The sequence below is a fragment of the Peromyscus leucopus genome, chromosome 20 (genome assembly GCF_004664715.2).
Source record: "Peromyscus leucopus breed LL Stock chromosome 20, UCI_PerLeu_2.1, whole genome shotgun sequence".
Lineage (NCBI taxonomy): Eukaryota > Metazoa > Chordata > Mammalia > Rodentia > Cricetidae > Peromyscus > Peromyscus leucopus.
This window is the reverse complement of record NC_051080.1, coordinates 12,144,206-12,162,255: the sequence shown is the minus strand read 5'-3', so window position 1 is coordinate 12,162,255 and position 18,050 is coordinate 12,144,206. Positions and strand designations below refer to the sequence as shown.

At 38.7% G+C, this 18,050-nt stretch overlaps 1 protein-coding gene across 1 annotated transcript in view; it reads left to right on the top strand.

Annotated features, from left to right (window-relative positions):
- Cntn1 (contactin 1) overlaps nucleotides 1–18,050 on the top strand; it is a 315,808-nt gene that overhangs the window by 48,582 nt on the left and 249,176 nt on the right. The gene's annotated exons all lie outside the window — the stretch shown is intronic.

The window sequence follows — 18,050 nt, the reverse complement described above, 5'->3', positions numbered from 1 at the left end:
CCCCTTCTCCATTTTTTTTCATTTCTTACTTCATATTGCCTATGGTACCTGGGTATTTCCCTCCCAAGTTCCCCCCAACTTCCACCTATGATGCCTTTATTCTCTCCTGGTTTCTGTGATTACTCCACTTTATTTACTAACATCTGAGGATTTAGAGGTAGGAACTATCCATGAGCGAGAGCATGGGACATTTGTCTCTCTGGGTCTGAGTTATCTCACTCAATATGATTTTTCTTTAGGTTCATCCATTTAACTGTAAATTTCATGATTTCACTCCTCTTCACAGTTGAATAAGTATTTCATAGTGTATATGGACCACATTTTCATTATCCACTTTTCAGTTGAAGGACATTTAAGTTGTTTCCATTTCCTAGCTGTTGAGAATAGGGAAGATATGAACACTGCTGAGTCATTATCTGTGGAGCAGGATGTTGAGTCCTTTGGCCATACGTCAAGGAGTGGTATAGCTGGGGTAATAGGATAGATTCATTTTTAGTTTTTTGAGAGTTCTCTACACTGTTTTGCAGAGTGCCAGCATCACTTTGTAATCATACCAACAATGAATGAGGGTTCCTCTTTCTCCACAACCTTGCCAGCATTTGTCATTGGGTGTTTGTTTGTTTGTTTTTCTAAGCCATTCTGACAAATGGAGATGAGATGGAATCATAAAAATTGACTTTAAAAAAATCACATGATCATCTCAATATATGCAGAAAACTCTTTGAAAAAAAATGCAGCATGCTTTTATAATAAAAGTACTAGAGTAGAATTGGAGGGAACATACCTCAACATAGTCAAGACTAAATATGACAACTATGCAGTCAACATTATCCTAAATGGAGAAAACCTTGAAGCAGTCCCATAAAACTAGGAATCATACATAGCAACCCACTATCTCCATTTCTTTTCAATACAGTGCTGAAAGTACTAGCCAGAGCAATAAGGCAAGAGAAGGAAATTAAAGGAATACAAAAATAGGGAAAGAAGAAATTCAATTATTCCTGTATATCAATGATGTTATCTATAATATAACTCAAAATTCTAACAGAAAACTTTTAGAAACAGCAAATAATTTCAGCAAAGTGGCAAGGGACAGGGTACAAAACTTTAAAAAAAATCAGTGATATTTTTATACACAAAAAATAAACATACTGAGAAAGAGATAAAGGGCACTCCCATTTACAGGAGCATCAAAGACAATAAAATATCTTGGATTATATCTAACCAAGGAGTCCTTTAGGGTGACTAGAGGCCAGAACATACACTGAGCGTTTTACTTAAATGAGCATTGCACCTGTCAGGTGAGCACCTGTAACTGTGAGAGTGGCAGCGACACATGTTGCTTCAGTTCATCCAGTGAATTACGGGGCAGTTCTGTCATTGTGATCAAGGTGTGTGTGTAGAGATAATAAAGATGAGTTCCTGATGTCTTAGTACAACAACCAAAGTTTCACGATCACAGAGTCACAAAGTCCCGGTATTGATGACTCCAGAACTACAAAATACTCTTAAGTACTGTAGTATTACATGGGAAAGGAAAGAATATGAACCAAATAATATGAGTGGTTACTTAAATAGCTTTCCTGAAATTTGATTGAGTCATTCACAATATTGTATTTATTTTCGTGTTTATCTTGTTACCCATTTCAGGACTTATTAATATACAATTCTATCTATGCTATTAAATTATTACACAGACAATAAATTTATTTCACGGGAAAATTTAAGATGGAGGTATTTGGTTAAGCCATGTGTTAAATGAGAAATATTTGCCACATGCTACTGTCGAACATATAATTAAATGTATTTAAAACTCACTGGGGTAATAATAGAAATAGTAACAAAAAATGGGGTAACCTAGGTGTGATGGCTTACACCTGTAATTCCAGCATCCTGGAGGTTGATGCAGTAGGATAACAAGCTTGTGGCCAGCCTGGGCTATAATGTGAGACCCAATTTCGAAGCAGATAAATACAAAGACATAGGTGATATAGATAAATAACATTCAATGAATGCCTAATCTGGATTTTTATAGAAACTGGGTATATAATATGCCAGATAGTACTGGATGCTGTGGAGAGGTGCTCTACAGCTAGGTAGGAAGATAAGGGGCCTGAGAAGAAACGCTCTGGGACCTGGTGTTTGGAGACTGGATTTTCACTAGTTTGTTTAGGTGATAGAGAAGTCCTGCACTTGACTCCTGAAGACAACACTGAGCCTCTGTGTCAAGCATTTCTATTAGTTTTTTTTAGTTTGAAAACCCAGGGCTAGCAATTGATTTGATAGTGTAGAGGTCATTGGAGCTTAACAAAACTTACTAATAGACTGATAAGAACTTAGATATGATTGAACTGAGTTTCAGAGAATGGAAGCCATAGAAACAATCTTAACAGAGCTGAGCTTTCCCATAAAGGAACACAGAAGAAGGCAATGGTGGTTGGATAGAAATGTGGGCTCCAAGAAGGTTGGATAGCATTTCAAGATGGGAATGTTTTATGAAAGAAGTTGGTAGCTGGGTGTAGCTAGACTTTTCCTGCCTTTCCCACAGTCAGGACAAATCTTTGTCACCCGCCAGTCCCACAGCTGCTCAGACCCAACTAAGTAAACACAGAGACTTATATTGGTTACAAACTATATGGCCGTGGCAGGCTTCTTGCTAACTGTTATTATAACTTAAATTCATCCATTTCCATAAATCCATAACTTGCCACGTGGCTCATGGCTTACCGGCATCTTCACATGCTGCTTGTCATGGCGGCGACTGGCAGTGACTCCTTCTGCCTTCCTGTTCTCTCCTTTCTCCTCTCTGTTAGTCTTGCCTATACTTCCTGCCTGGCCACTGGCCAATCAGTGTTTTATTTATTGACCAAACAGAACAATTTGACATACAGACCATCCCACAGCAGCTGGGCCTGAGGACAGAGGTCTGTAATTCAGCTACTGGGGATGCTGAGGCAAGAAGATCACAGTTTAAGGCCAGTCTGGGTTACAGAGCTATCTCACAGCCATCCTAGGCAACTTAATGAGACCCCTGTCTCAAAATAAAATGACCCTTCTGATAAGTTATCAAATTCTAAGTGGTCAGCCCTAAGAGTTCACATACATGCACACACATACATATTATCAACAGTAAATGGACTCAGTGGATCCTATTAATACATGTATGTACATATATTATAATTAAATAGGAATGCTATGAGTTTGAGAGGGAATAGGGGAGATATAGGAAGAATTGGAGGGGCAAAGGTTGGAAGTCATGAAAAGTGATTTCTCACATATGAAATTCTAAAAAAAAAATAAGTTCAAAAAGCAAAACACAAAAAGAGTTTGAGATCTCTTTAAGTGATAGGATACTAACCTAGAAGGTGTAGAAGGTAGGAAGCAGTGAGCCCAAGGATTAAACCAGAGTTATAAATAGACAAACAAACAGATAAATAAATGAGAGCTAGAAACGGACAGACACACAGCAGAAAGAGGGGAGGGAGAGAGAGAGTTTGGTTTATAATGGGATCATCCATCAGATAAAAGTGAGACAGGATAGAGAAGGGGTAAAGTGTGAGGATTGTTCTTAAGAATGTACAAAGGTCTGTACATGGGTTCAATTTTATGGAAGTTACATGAGTAAGGAGTCAGAGAAGAGAGGGGAGTTAAAGTCGTTGTCTCACAGCATAGCAGGACTGATGGATATTACTTGTGTACATCTCAAGACCAAATCTTGAGCTTTTATTAAACAGGCAACTTGATTTTCCATCTAGGGTCTTTCTATAATCAATGACTATATTTGGAAACAGTGCTATTCAGTGTAGAGATCAATGTGTACACCCAAAGATACTTCTAGATCCAGTACCACAAGTCACATGAATAAAGGACACAGCCCTTAGCTGCTTCTGTAGAGTGGTCAGGTATCCGATGGGTGTTCAGTCCAGTGGTGTTGCATTGCTCTGATGAGCATATAGAAGATGAATACTTACAGCAGTTTTGCAGAACCTTGTGATCTACATTTTGTGTTCTTAAATATAAATGCCGTCTAAAAATACTTTTACCTGAATACTGTTAGAATAAACATCTTCATTTTTTATTTAATATTTTATTTCAAAGTTTTATGTGTAAACTGCTTTTGCGAATTACATTCCTTGATGGATGGTTAAATAAGAAAATTTGAAACTATAAAGCATATGTAGGCTAACACAAGAACAAGTTCTCCATTGTGTTTGGTGTAGTCCCATATTTCTGATAGATGAGTCTTGGCTGACAGTGTCTGCTTTGTCTGTGTGCAATAGCCCAGGCTTTGGTACCATTTCCCTTGTCCTAAATTCACTGTCAGAACTACAAGTGTGGCACATTCATTGTCCCGTGAATAATGCTTGTCTGGAATCTAAGAAGCAACATCCTTAGAACTTTTGTGCTTCTTATTTGTTTTTTTACCAATTCCTTTCTAGACAAATGAACTATATAAAGATCTTAGAAATGGTGTAAACTTCATGTGGTTTTGAAAAATATCGATGTTGTGTGAATGTAGCAAAGTTTGTCCTACATTCTCACTTTGGTAACAGTATTAATAGGCATTACACAAGTGTGGGTCTCAACATAATTTTTTTGTTTAAATCAAAGTAAGGCCATTCTGTGGTATATGAAGTTGCTTATAATTATAATATCCAATCTCAGAAACTTCAAACTTATTCTTTGGAGGTTAATATTTAGTACATTAAACTGATATAATTATTAATGACAAAATATAAAAGCCTACTTACACACTTTGAAAAAGATGTATATTATCTAGCTTGTAAAAGCAGAAGGTTGTGTTTAACTTTCATGTTTTTATGTATTACTAAGTAAAGCAAATGAGGGATGAATGCCCTCAATGTCTCCTTAATCAGTTTTATGATTAAAATTAAGGATCAGGAATATTCAATGACCATTTGGGCAACAGGTGTGAGGTGTGGAACCCAGCATCGTCTCAACATTGCAGTTTTGTGTCAATTTTGTCCTCAGTGATAGGAATCATTAATATCCAAGCATGGTACAGGTTGTGGTGGGGAGGAAATTGGACTTTGATATCCTGGAGATAACTTTTTTGTCCCAAGCCCTTCAAGCATGTGAATTCTTCAACATTCTAGCAATGATTAGCAGGTCCTTCTCTGGCATGGAAAAAGGACAACCTCATCTTTCCTCCTTCTTAGGTATCATCATTCATTGCTGGTTTGCATGTGTTATGACGTTTTTATTTATTTGAATTTTTTAATAATAACATTTATACTCAAAGGGATTCTTGACATGGACAACATTAAGGAAAATAGTAACTGCATATAACTTGGTGGCTGAGAACCAGCCACTCAATAATTTGATGCCCATGTTAGCATAATCTTTGATGTATTATTTATAGTAAATATTTTTAGAAAACTAAGACCATGTATTTCACTGTCTGATAATTTGCTTTGCAATCTTTTTTTTTTTCCAAGACAGGGTTTATCTGTGTAGCTTTGGAGCCTGTCCTAGATCTCGCTCTGTAGACTAGACTGGCCTTAAACTTAGAGATCCGCCTGGCTCTGCTCTCGAGTGTTGGAATTAAAGGTGTGTGGAACCACTGCCTGGCTTGCTTTGCAATCTTGCTGATGCCCCTACAGCAGTATCAGAATGCTTCCACATTCTTCAGTGGAATTTTAATTTCTTTCTGTGTTAATTAGATTTCATTGTGGTGATAAAATGCCCAACATAAGTAACTTGGGAGGACAAATACTTACTTTGTATTCAGTCCATAGCCCTCTGCTCAGTCATTTCTGGGACTGATATGGCAACAGGAGCATGTGGGAGAGACTGCTTATCTCTAGGCAGACTGGAACCAAAGAGAAGCTGGGGGATGAATCAGGGATCAGATGTCACCTTGATGGTATGGCCCCCAGTGAGCTACTTCCTCCAGCTGTGTGTCCCTTCTTAAAGTTCTCACCATTTTCAAAACAGTGCCAGCAGCTGGGGACCAATTGGTCAACCTGTGAGTGACTATGAGGCATTTCATATTCAAACCAAAGCAATTATTCACTCTAGTATGAGAATACTTTGTGATTTATTGAGCCAGTTCTTGGCTGTTGCAAATTTATGATAGCAAAAATTTTTATTAAAGTGATGTTAAAAAAAATCAATTGTTCATTGCCAAATCATCACCACAAAGTTGTCATGTAACATCTGATTAATATGACTTTTTATTCTTGTAGTCCTTGCAACAGAGTATACTATATGTGTATACATATGAATATGATAAATTATATGATAAATTCACACTCATAATCTATACATTTCAATGTATTGTATGTTAAAAGAAATAATGCTATCTCACTCTTCTGGTCAGTTGGCCTTTTCCATTAAAAAAAAATCAAATATTTTATGGAAAAATATTCTTATGGTTTGGCAATAAGCAAAACTATAAGATAATTGTTTTCCATGCTCTTGTGTCTGTGCAGAGAAAACTAGAAATTCCATGGTAGGGCAAATGAGGCCTTGTTATGGCCAGGATTAAGATACCAAATGTCAGCATGCTCCCTTCTTCCCTTCATCTGGCCAGACAGATGCTATTCATTTCCTTATAATGAATATCTATCTAAATATGCTCCTGAATTTGATGCCTCAGGCAAAGCACATTCTCCACCATGTACATGAGTACTGGGTAGCGCGTTTGTAATTATTTCTGCCCTATTTTATGAAGTGCCACGTCCTAATCACATCACTGATTCAATGTTTCTAATCGTTTACTCTTTCAGCCTCTGGCATTATGAATATTTTACACAGTAGTTGATTTATATTTATATACTCAGAATATTTTAAGTTCAAAATTGTGTTTTGTGTATGCATGTGTGTTTTGAGAATTTTATGGGAGATTAAAAAAGAAACATACTGTTTAAAATTCTGTGATCATTTGCTGAACATTTAGCTCTCCTGTTGCAATTTAACCTTTTATAACTTCTCTGTTTAATAATTGTGTAATGCATAAATCTAATTAATCTTATCAATAAAAAATCAGGAGTCAAATATTGGGGTAAGAACCTGAAAGATCAGAGAACCGGAGGCAGCCACCAGTTACTTCCTACCTCTTCAGTTCCTCCATCCAAAAGGGTTGAGATCCTCTCTCTGACCCACTTTATCATTTCCTTTCTCTTCTCTGTACAGACCTCCAGACCTTTATCATTAACTAGTGGCTAGCTCTGCCCTCTGACTCCAAGCAAGCTTTATTTGTGAGAACACAAACAAAATATCACACGACAATTATGTTCTTGGTGGTGATTTAATGCTGGTAGTGTCAATATTACAAAATCCCAAGGAGGAAGAAGGATTAACATGAGTTCAAGGCCAGTTTGGCTCACATAGTGAGTTCTAGGCCTGCCTAGGCTATAAAGGGAAACTTAGTTTTTTAAAACCAAAACATGGCTGAGGAGATGACCCAGTCAGTAATATACTTGCCAGGTAAGCATGCTGACCTGAGCTTGGATGCCCAGCACCCACATAAAAATCAAACAAAAGGTGGGGCAACTCATGCCTGTAATTCCAGTGCTAGTGAGGCAGAGACAGGAAGATCCATGAGGCTCACTGACCACTCTAGCCAGGCAATAAGTTCTGGCTCCATGACAGACCCTATCACAAAAACAAAGCTGGAGAAAAATTGAGGCAGACACTTGGCCTTGACTGATGACCTCTGTAAATGTCCTCAGGCATGCACATGTGTACCTACACACTGCACATAAACATGAACATATACACAGACACATAGACTCCCTTTTCATGTACCAAAACAGTGGTTTTGACAGAATACTCAACATTTTAAGTAATTTTTTTTTTGCATCCCCATAGGCTATGAAAAATGTTTGGGAGTTATTTTAATCACATGATTAAGCTTCTAATATTTATAGTATTAGATAGTAGAGGCTATCAAATCCTTATGCACCCCTAACTGGTTTTGACAGTTTCCAACTCATGATGAGTCTAGATTGAGTTCTCCTCATTTGCTTACATCAAGCATCGGGTCAGAGTCAGCCATTTTTCTGACATCTGTGATTCCTTTTGCAGTTCTTGATTTCAATTTGGGTGATAGGAGAACTTAGCACACCAAGTGAGGGATTCTTTTTGTTTGAAAGGTTTTAGTTGGCAGAATAGAAAGAATGTTTCATCTTAGAATTATCCAGACATTAAACATCTTATCAGTTCATAATAATTTTTATAGTTGAAGCTCCTGGCTTTGAATTATTAATCACTTTTTCCCTGGACTCTGCCTCATATGTCCTATGTCAGGCATTCCACATGTCAAGACAATGAAGGGGTAATGAACTTATAATACCATGTTTATTTCATTTATTCTATATTACTAATGTAAGTGTCTATAATCACCATCACCGTGCTACCAACATTACTGTTATGTATAACATTTTTCCTTTTATAGTTTTTTTAACTTTAAATTTAGCTTACTTAGAATTTTCCATTCAATTATTGTATTTCAAAGTCATGTAGGATAGTTCCTCTCAGAGTGGTAGAGTATGAATATATAGACATTTGGACTTATTTGTTTTATTTAATTTAAAAATTTTGGAATCTCGACTTAAATTTGATTATATTTTATAATTACCTAAAATATATTCAAAATAAATTATATTCAAATAGTTCCTCTTACTTATTTCATCTCTTTGCTAGCGATTTCAAATAAATACTTTATATGTTATTCATTAAAATGTATGTGTATATGTTAGTAGATGCATGCAGCATATTGTATGTATTCATGTACATAGTAGTGTTTTTGTTTGTAGCATTAATAAGCTTCTCAATGAGGTCTGAAGTAACCCTTTGTTCTACTTTTCTTTTCTTGGGTATCTTAAAGATAAATACATCATCTTCCAGTTGTAAGAGGTGCTGTTGAAAAGTGAACTTTCTCCAATCATTAGCTTTCCCTTCATACATGCATGCCTCAATTCTTTACTTGTCTTTAAAATCTGATTATTTTGCCCTTGAATATGTTGGTGTGGGTTGGACTGATTTTCCAAGATAGTATGCCCTTTCAAACTGCAGTTCCAACTCTTTTCTTTTCTTTTTTTCTTTTCTTTTTCTTTGTCTTTTGTCTTTTCTTTTCTTTTGTGGTGGTATTGTGTTCCCCAAAATATTGTGTACTCTAATAAATTTATCTGGGGTCAGAGAACAGACAGCCACTAGATACAAAGGCTAGAAAATGGTGGCACTCACACCTTTAATCCTAGCATTCCAGAGATAGAAATCCCTCTGGATCTCTGTGAGTTCAAGGCCACTTTGGAAATAGCCACGCATGGTGACACACGCCTTTAATCCCAGAAAGCCAGCCTTTAATCCCAGGGAGTGGTGGTAGAAAGCGGAAAGATATGTAAGGCGTGAGGACCAGAAACTAGAAGCATTTGGCTGGTTAAGATTTTGGCTGGTTAAGCATTCAGGCTTTTGAGCAGTAATTCAGCTGAGACCCATTCTGGATGAGGACTCAGAGGCCTCCAGTCTGAGGAGACAAGACCAGTGAGGATCCGGCGAGGTGAGATAGCTGTGGCTTGTTCTGTCTCTCTGATCTACCAGCATGGACCCCAATAACTCGCCTCGGGTTTGATTTTATTAATAAGAACTTTTAAGATTCCTGCTACATTCTTTCTTTTCTCTTCTTTTCTTTTCTCTTCTTTTCTTTTCTTTTCTTTTCTTTTCTTTTCCAGAAACTGCTTTTGAGTTGTACTTTTGGCTGTTTTCCCTGAGTTTGGTTTTGACCTTATGAGGATACAGTGAGTACAATTATCTGGTCAGTAGTTACTAAGTTAACAACATGTTTAGTCTGTTGGAATTATACGATGAAAGTCTAACATTAGTCATAATTAAAATACTTGCTCCTCAGCTTTCTATCACTAACAAAATACCTAAATGATTAGCTTGGAAAGAGACAGCATTTGGTTTAGCAAGGGTTTTAGGGTTTCAGTCTGTAATCGGGTGGACACATCTGGTAGGGTACGGGCTAGCAATGACCTGGGCAGGTGACAGGGTAACTGCTCATTCACTTTGGAGTCCAGAAGTTAGAGACAAAGAGGCCATCCAACCTACCATCATCCCTTTGAGTAGGCTCTACCCCTTTCAGAAGTATTAGCCGGGCCTTTGGGGAGCATTCAACATCCCCACAATAGCAAGTATGTTATATGTTTCCTCTTTGATATCCTATTTAATGGGTATATGTGTAGTCTGTGTCAACTGAGTCCACTTGTTCCAACTTTCCCTAAATGATGTGCTCCAGAATACTTTGTATGAAGTGTTGTCATTTGTATAGATACATTTTTTTTCTTTTCTTTTCCAGTTAATAGTATTATATACATCGCTACTAACTGGTTTAGTTGTAAAGAAAATACGTTTATTTTGGCTCATGATTCTTGAAATGAACAGCTCAGAGGCCATATGTGGAGATGTTTTTACTGACCGAGTCCTGAGGGGTAGAGAGCATCCCCTGCAGGAGCCAGGGACCAATATTATGTATCTTCATATTGCTAAACCTCTCTGAGGAAAGTGCCATTCTTCAGTCATGGCGCTACCAGTGCCATCAGTCCTAATCAAATCCCAGGCTTCTCCCTTTCAACATTAGCAGTAGGTTCAGAATCCCCCCTTCCAATGGGGACTAAATGTCAGCAGGAGAACCTCAGTGGACACACTCAAATGTAAGCCCTGGCCCACTGTCATCATGGATTCATTGGAAATATGCTTAAACGAGTAGCATTCACAAATGTGTTTATCAGGTACACTTACTTCAATTAAACACATTCACCTCTCAAGGTGAAATGAAAAGGTGACCATGTATTTGCTATGGAATACTCAACAACATTACCTAAGCATTTACAAATGTGTAATGTTCTCCTGTTTCCTGGGCATACCCCTCTAGAAATTACAGCAGCGATACTTCATTTTAGCTAAGTAACTCACTTTCCTTATACACTAGCTTCAGGCATCTTATAAAAGAATCTGGTGCTCAGAAAATCATTGCCCCCCCCCCCCCAGGTTATGGTGATGCTTTAACTTACAGAATTTTTTTTTGTCTTTCTGTAAAACTAATATTTTTTTTAACTATGTGCTTAAATTGGAGTAGCTAATTTGTTTTCAGCTTGGGTTTTGACAGAAGGCATCAGAATGAATTTTGAGTTTTTTCCTGGATAGATTAGACTGAACACAAACTGAAGAGTAGCACTGTCATAGCATGATCATGGTGTCTCTCCAGCACTTACAGGCAGGGACTTTTTTATTTTTATTTTTTTATTTTGTCAATATGACTTTAATCTCACCATTCTTTCCTTAGCTAGAATTTTTTTCCTGTTTCCTTGGATTTTCAAGAGCTGTTTGTTTTCTTCAATGAATCATCATTAAGGGTTTGAATCACACAGAAATAGGAATGTTGTTTTTGAATAGACTAAATTCCTAAGCCTCATCAAACTTTCAAATTACCATGAGCCTCTAATTGAGGCTGAATGTCAGCTCAGGGTAGCACGCTGGTTGCACCGTTCCCTTTAGTGCCCCTTGTGTGGTGCATATTGATTAACAAAGGCACAGCAAGGTGTTCCTAGTGGAAACTGCACAATTGCATTCAACCACATTCACTTTTGGGTCACTACTCGTAAGCATGTATTTAATTTAAGCAAAACTGTATTTTCTTTGAGGACTGCTGATCCCGTGTGCCATAAATTTTACGATGATAACTATATAAAATATCTCTTCTAAGGTATGTATTCAAGTTTCTGAAGACAATGGAAATGGTTGAGATTACCATAATAGAGACCTAGGGAAAACCTTTGACATTTTGTGGAACTTCTTCATCTGGGATGATTCCTAAGCCTTACCTTTGCAGTACAAGATGAATGTGCAGGGGCCAGGCAACTGATAAGCCATCATCTTAAAGAACAGAGTAGAACACTGAATGATCTTGAGAATTCAGAAGCATGGCCGGAGATGAGTCCAAAAGATTTCTACTGAAACAGAAAAAGGTATCCTTAACATCTCAGATGAGTAGTATATGTAAACCACAAAACTGACAATTTAAAATAAAGAGAGGAGTCAGGTGACATCCTTAATGTATAAGACAAAAAGCAAAAAGTCCGCCAACATTCCAATGAATGAGGGAGAGTCTCCACTGAATACCGCAGTAGAGGAATTGGGTGCACTCAGAATGGATGCAGAGAATAAGTCTCAGCTTGGACACAGGAAATAACTCAGAACCTGCTTTGTGCTCCTCTGGGGGGCATATACAATGAATGCATAGAGTAAAAGGTGGTTCCTTGTCTTCTGTAGCTTATGTTCTAGTGGCCAATGGTGATGATGGTGGTGGTGGTGGTGATAAAAGTATAACTGAAAAGTGAGGTGTAGCAGGAATCTTAAATATTCTTATTAATGAAATCAAACCTGAGGCCAATTACTGGGGTGAATGCTGGAAGATCAGAGAAGCAGAACAAGCCACAGCTACCTCACATTACCAGTTCCTCAGCTGATCCTGTTTCCTCAGACCGGAAGTCTCTGAGTCCTCATCCAGAATCAATCTCAGCTGGACTGTTGCTCCAAAGCCTGAATGCTTAACTAGCCAAAAGCTTCTAGTTCCTGGTCCCCATGCCTTATATACCTTTCTGCTTTCTGCCTTTACTCCCTGGGATTAAAGGCCTGAGTCATCAAGCTTGGCTGTATCCTTGAACACACAGAGATCCAGGTAGATCTCTGCCTCTGGAATCCTAGGATTAAAGGCATGTGCTACCACTGCCTATCCTCTATGTTTAATATTGTGGCTGTTCTGTTCTCTGACCCCAGATAAGTTTATTAGCATGCACAATATTTTGGGGAACACAATACCATAGTGAGGTGAGCACAGAAGGTAAAGAGAAGTACCACATGACTTGGCATATGCAAAGAAACTCAATCGTGAGAGAAGGTTAAGAAAGACTTCCCCAAAGAGGTGTCTAAGTGTAGAAATGAAGGTTAGCACAAACCTGTTAAGTAAATATGGAAGGAGCAAGAGTATTATGTTGCCAAGATTATTTTTGCTAGGTAAAAAAGTATTAAGAGAAAATGATCTGTGGCAGGCGGGAAAGAACACTGCACTGTAGAGAAAACAAGGATGCTGTGGAGTGCTAACAAAGAAAAAGGCTCAAGGAAGTTTAGAAGGAGAAACTTAAGAAGTTCCATCTTAAGAGAAATAACTCCTACCTCAGGGCATAACCGTTTGACCTAGTTCCAGGAAAAACCACAAAGTTGCAAAAACATAATGTCAGGTAGTAGCCACCCTAATGGCCTGGCCAATGAGCAATCAAACAGATATCTGTTGTAAAAGCCCCTAAATCACAACTGTCAGGGTGGAATTTTCCCTGCTTCTCTGAACCAATATAATCCAGGGTCACACGTTCCTGGCCAATCCAGTAATGTCAAGACTTGGAAAGCCCCATTTGCGATTTTTCCCTTTAAGAACTGTTCCTGGAGGGCTTCTCTCCAGGTTCCCCAAGCCCTGCAGTCTCACAATCCACTTATAAAATAATCACTCAGATGCTTATATTACTTATAAACTGTGTGGCCATGGCAGGCTTCTTGCTAATTGTTCTTATATCTTAAATCAACCCATTTTTATAAATCTATACCTTGCCACGTGGCTAGTGGCTTACCAGCATCTTCACATGCTGCTTGTCCTGGCGGTGGCTGCAGTGTCTCTCTGCCTCAGCCTTCTGCTTCCCAGAATTCTCCTCTCTCCCTGTCCCACCTACTTCCTGCCTGGCCACTGGCCAATCAGTGTTTTATTTATTGACCAATCAGAGCAATTTGACATACAGACCATCCCACAGCAAAGAACCCTTCACCCCCAGGTCTCCAAATTCTCTCCAAATGTGGTGTAGCTGGATTTCAGACTGAACTCGAGCTTGCCCACTCAATAAACCTCTTTGTGTTTGCATTGGGACTTGGCTCCATGGTGGTCTCTTTGGGGGTCCTTGACTCTGGGCATTACAAAGTAAAGGCTATTACATAAATGAAGCAGACAGATCTTGAGGGGATGTGCATGTCCCTTTAAGGATTTGGGTCATCTTTTTAGAGTGCTACAGAATAACAAGGTGAAAACAATGGGGTGCTTCAGAAATACGTGAAATCTATGATTGACTTTGAAAGGTGCACACATTTGCTATGGATGTATCACTGTCACAGTCTCACAGTCTCAGGGCTCATAAGGGCACTTGCAGTCATGTGCCATTTGATGATGACATATGTTCTGAGGAGTACCTAAGAAACCTGTTTTATTATTGAGTGAATTAATATAGAGCGTATTTCTTTAGATGGTAGAGCCTTCTATACACTCAAGCTGTATGGTGTGGCTTAGTACTCCAATGATGTAAGCCTGAACACAACATTGTGTGTGTGCTATATTGTGTCCTCCCAATATATTGTGCACCCTAATAAAGTTTATCTGAGGACTGGAGGAAAAAGCCGGCCACTATAGTAAGCATTGTGGTCAAACAATGGTAGCACACGCCTTTAATACTATCACTAGGGAGGCAGAGATCCGTCTGAATTTCTGTGAGTTCAAGTCCACACTGGGAACAGAGCCAGGCATGGTGGCACATGCCTTAAATTCCAACACTAGTTAACCATAAAGGTCTGGAGGTCTGTACAGACAGACAGGAAGCGATGTAGCTGGGCGGAGAGAGGAAATGAGACAGCAGAAGAGAAAGGCATATAGGCATGGGTATACAGGAAGTAGGTCTTTTTGAGACTGAGGTGTTGGTAAGGTGAGGTTGTCTGTGGCCTGTCCTAGTCCTCTGATCTCTCAATTTTCCACCCTAATATCTGACTCCAGTTTTTTTTTTTATTATTAATAAGACCGTTTAGCAATTTGTCTTATACAACACTGTAGGAAAGTGGAATTTTAAGCATACCAAAACATACAAAAAGTACAGAGCACTTGCTATGAAAGGAGCTTGCAGGGCTGAAAGGTGCTGGGCTGAGTCAATGAGCAAGCGATGAGGCAGACGCTTATGCTGCAGCTATTGGCTGCTGAAGATGCTACCTACACTGTACACTTAGGCTCATCTGCTAAGCTTGCAAGTCCTTTTAGGAGCTTCAGAGATGACACAGCTTTTAATAAAACTTTCTGCTCTTGGAGAAGATCATAGTTTGGTTCTGACAACTCACGTGAAGGTTCCAAGCATCAAGTTCAAGTGGTTTGATACCCCTTGATGGCCTCTACAGGCACCAGGTGTGTACACACTGTATATACACATGTATAGGCCAAACAATCATACACATAAAATAAAACTAATAAATACATCTTAGTATTCTTTTCAGTAGCAAATTAGCCTTTGCCTCCTATAACAGTTTCACCTTATACTCTTTTAAAAGGACTTTTATTTCTTTTGTTACATGAATTAAAAAGATAGTACCCATGAACAAAAAACATTTTTTGTTATATTAATTATGTAAATAGTTTCCCAATGAATTTTTTTAATCTTTTAAACATTTTTTTCTTAACAACTAAGAGAGAAGAAATACGCAAATTAACTCAGGCTTGTCCAGGTCAGTACTGCTATCATCTATTTTCACTAGAAAATCTTTGGAGTAGTGTGACAGTTTGAATAAAAATGGTCTCCTTAGGCCCGTAGTGAGTGGCACTATTAGGAGGTGTGGCCTTATTGGAGTAGGTGTGGGCTTGTTGGAGGAATATATCACTGGGGGGTGGGCTTTGAGGTTTCAGTTGCTTAAGCCAGGCCCAGTGTCATTCACTCTTCCTACTGCCTGCTGATCCAGATACAGAGCTCTCTGCTCCTTCTCCATCACCATGTCTGCCTGTGTGCTGCCATGATGAGCATGGACTAAACCTCTGGACAGTAAGCCAGCACCAATGAAATGGTTTCCTTTATAAGAGTTGCTGTGGGCCTACTGTCTCTTCATAGCAATATAATCCTAAGACAGGTAGTAACACATGAAGAACTGTCATCCCTTGAGAAGCCTTTCTTCTGGACCACTTTTAATCAGTAGGCAGGGTGCATTCTAAAATGTAGTAAGTAGACAGAGGCCCTTTACAATAACAAAATATAATTAGCACATGAACCAATATGATATCCATTTATTGTCATTATTTGTCATTAGTTGATGTGATACATAATTGTCTTGCTGTACTTTTAAAAAGAATTACTCTTTAATTTCATGTTCGTATGTGTAGGGGTGTGTGTATGCACACATCTTTATATGTGGCTGTGTACCATGTGTGTGACTGGTGCCCACAGAGGCAGAAAAGGGTATTGGATGCCCTGGAACTGTAGTTGCAGATGGTCATAAGTGGGTGCTGGGAACCAAACATGGGACTTCTGCAAGAGCAGTCAATGGTGTTAAACACTGGGCCATCTCTCCAGCTTTGTATTGCTCAAGTGTGTATACAGCTGTCAGCACAGGAGTATTTGGTTTTTTTTACACAAATACACCCTGTGTAGGTCACTCTTGTTATTGCTGCGATCAAAAATACAACAGAAACAGTTATAGGGTTTGATTTGAGCCATAGTGTGACTGTGAAGCTTTGTGATGGTTAGAGGCCTACTAGACTTTCAAATGGAGATGTCAATTCAGCAGCAGGACAGGGGAGTTTAGAGTTTAGTGGAAAGGTGGGACACCGTTATTTTAGATTTAAGGACTGTATAAATAGCATGGTTCTATTGTGTTCACCTGGGCAGAGTGTTAGGTTCAGTCCGAAAGTATCTCACCTTCAGAATCAGAAGGGGGAGGGAAGAGAAAGCAGAAACGAGGGAGTGAGTATTTGACAAAGGAGAGGAGATTTCCAAGATGTGAGTGAAAAGAGTCAGGAAAGACATGTGTTTCAAGATGCAGTTAAGTGGTTAAGTGTGACAAAGCTTCTAAGTAATTAAATAACATGAGACCAGAAAACTGTTGATTTTGGCCACTCAAGATCTCTCCCACCATACTCAGGCCAGTGCATCATATAATGGTGATAGGCAACATGTTATGCCTTTAAAGGAGAAAGTAAGACATGCAAAAACAAACAGAAAACCTTTTCCCAATCCCACGTTGAGTCTGTATCCAATGCTCTGGATGATGAGGAAGTGCAGGTTAGCCACGGGAGCTAGCAGGGTAGATGGCTACCCTACAAGCTACTTCTAGAGGGACATTGCAAAGTTCTCTAGGCAGGTGTTCTAGAACTTTCCAGAGGTAATGAGGAATGTGCTCTACAGGCTCTTAAGCAGAGTGATTAATGACAAACCCAGTGAACTGCTCCAGCAACTTGAAGATGGCTAGAAATGTATATGGATACGTATTAGGAAGTAGTTGGTTCTGCAAATGACTACTTTTGCCTCTGGCCTTTGCTGGGGAGGAAGATTATGAGTGCTTTATGGCCTCCGGGTGGATTTCCCTTCTTATTAGTATGCCTACATGGAGAAGCAAATTTGTGTTGGAGCAGAATAGTTGAGGAGAAGCTGAGAGTAGGACTTAAGAGTAAGAGAGCCATCATCAACACAACAGATGCTGGAGAAGTAGAGTCCAATTTGTTTTAATTGGTCAGTTATGAAAGATGATAACTGTCACCTTTGAAATACAAGTTAATAAGTGGGTACTATGATCTACAGTCAGAGAAGAACATATGAACAAAAGTAGATATCAGATGGTGAGAGATGTTGATTTATTCTGGAATAAGTTATGTTAGTGATCTCCGAGGAATCAAATAAAAATGTAGAAGAAAGTTGAAACTAGGAACCTGGACTTAGAAGAGATATTAGAAATAGAGATAGATTTAATAATAATGTATTGATTGCAATGAATAACTAGATTGTGGTAATATGTCTCAGAGAGAAATCACACAATGAAAAAAAAAATCAAGGTTAAAAAATAACTTTAAGAGAGCTCGAGATTGCCAGCTCACAAATAGCTGTAATCCCAATGTAGGTGATCTGATGGCTTTCTCTGTCCTTCATAGGCACACACCCACACACACATGCACACAACCACACACACATACACAGACACACACACCCACACACATACCCCACACACAGAGATATAACCCACATATA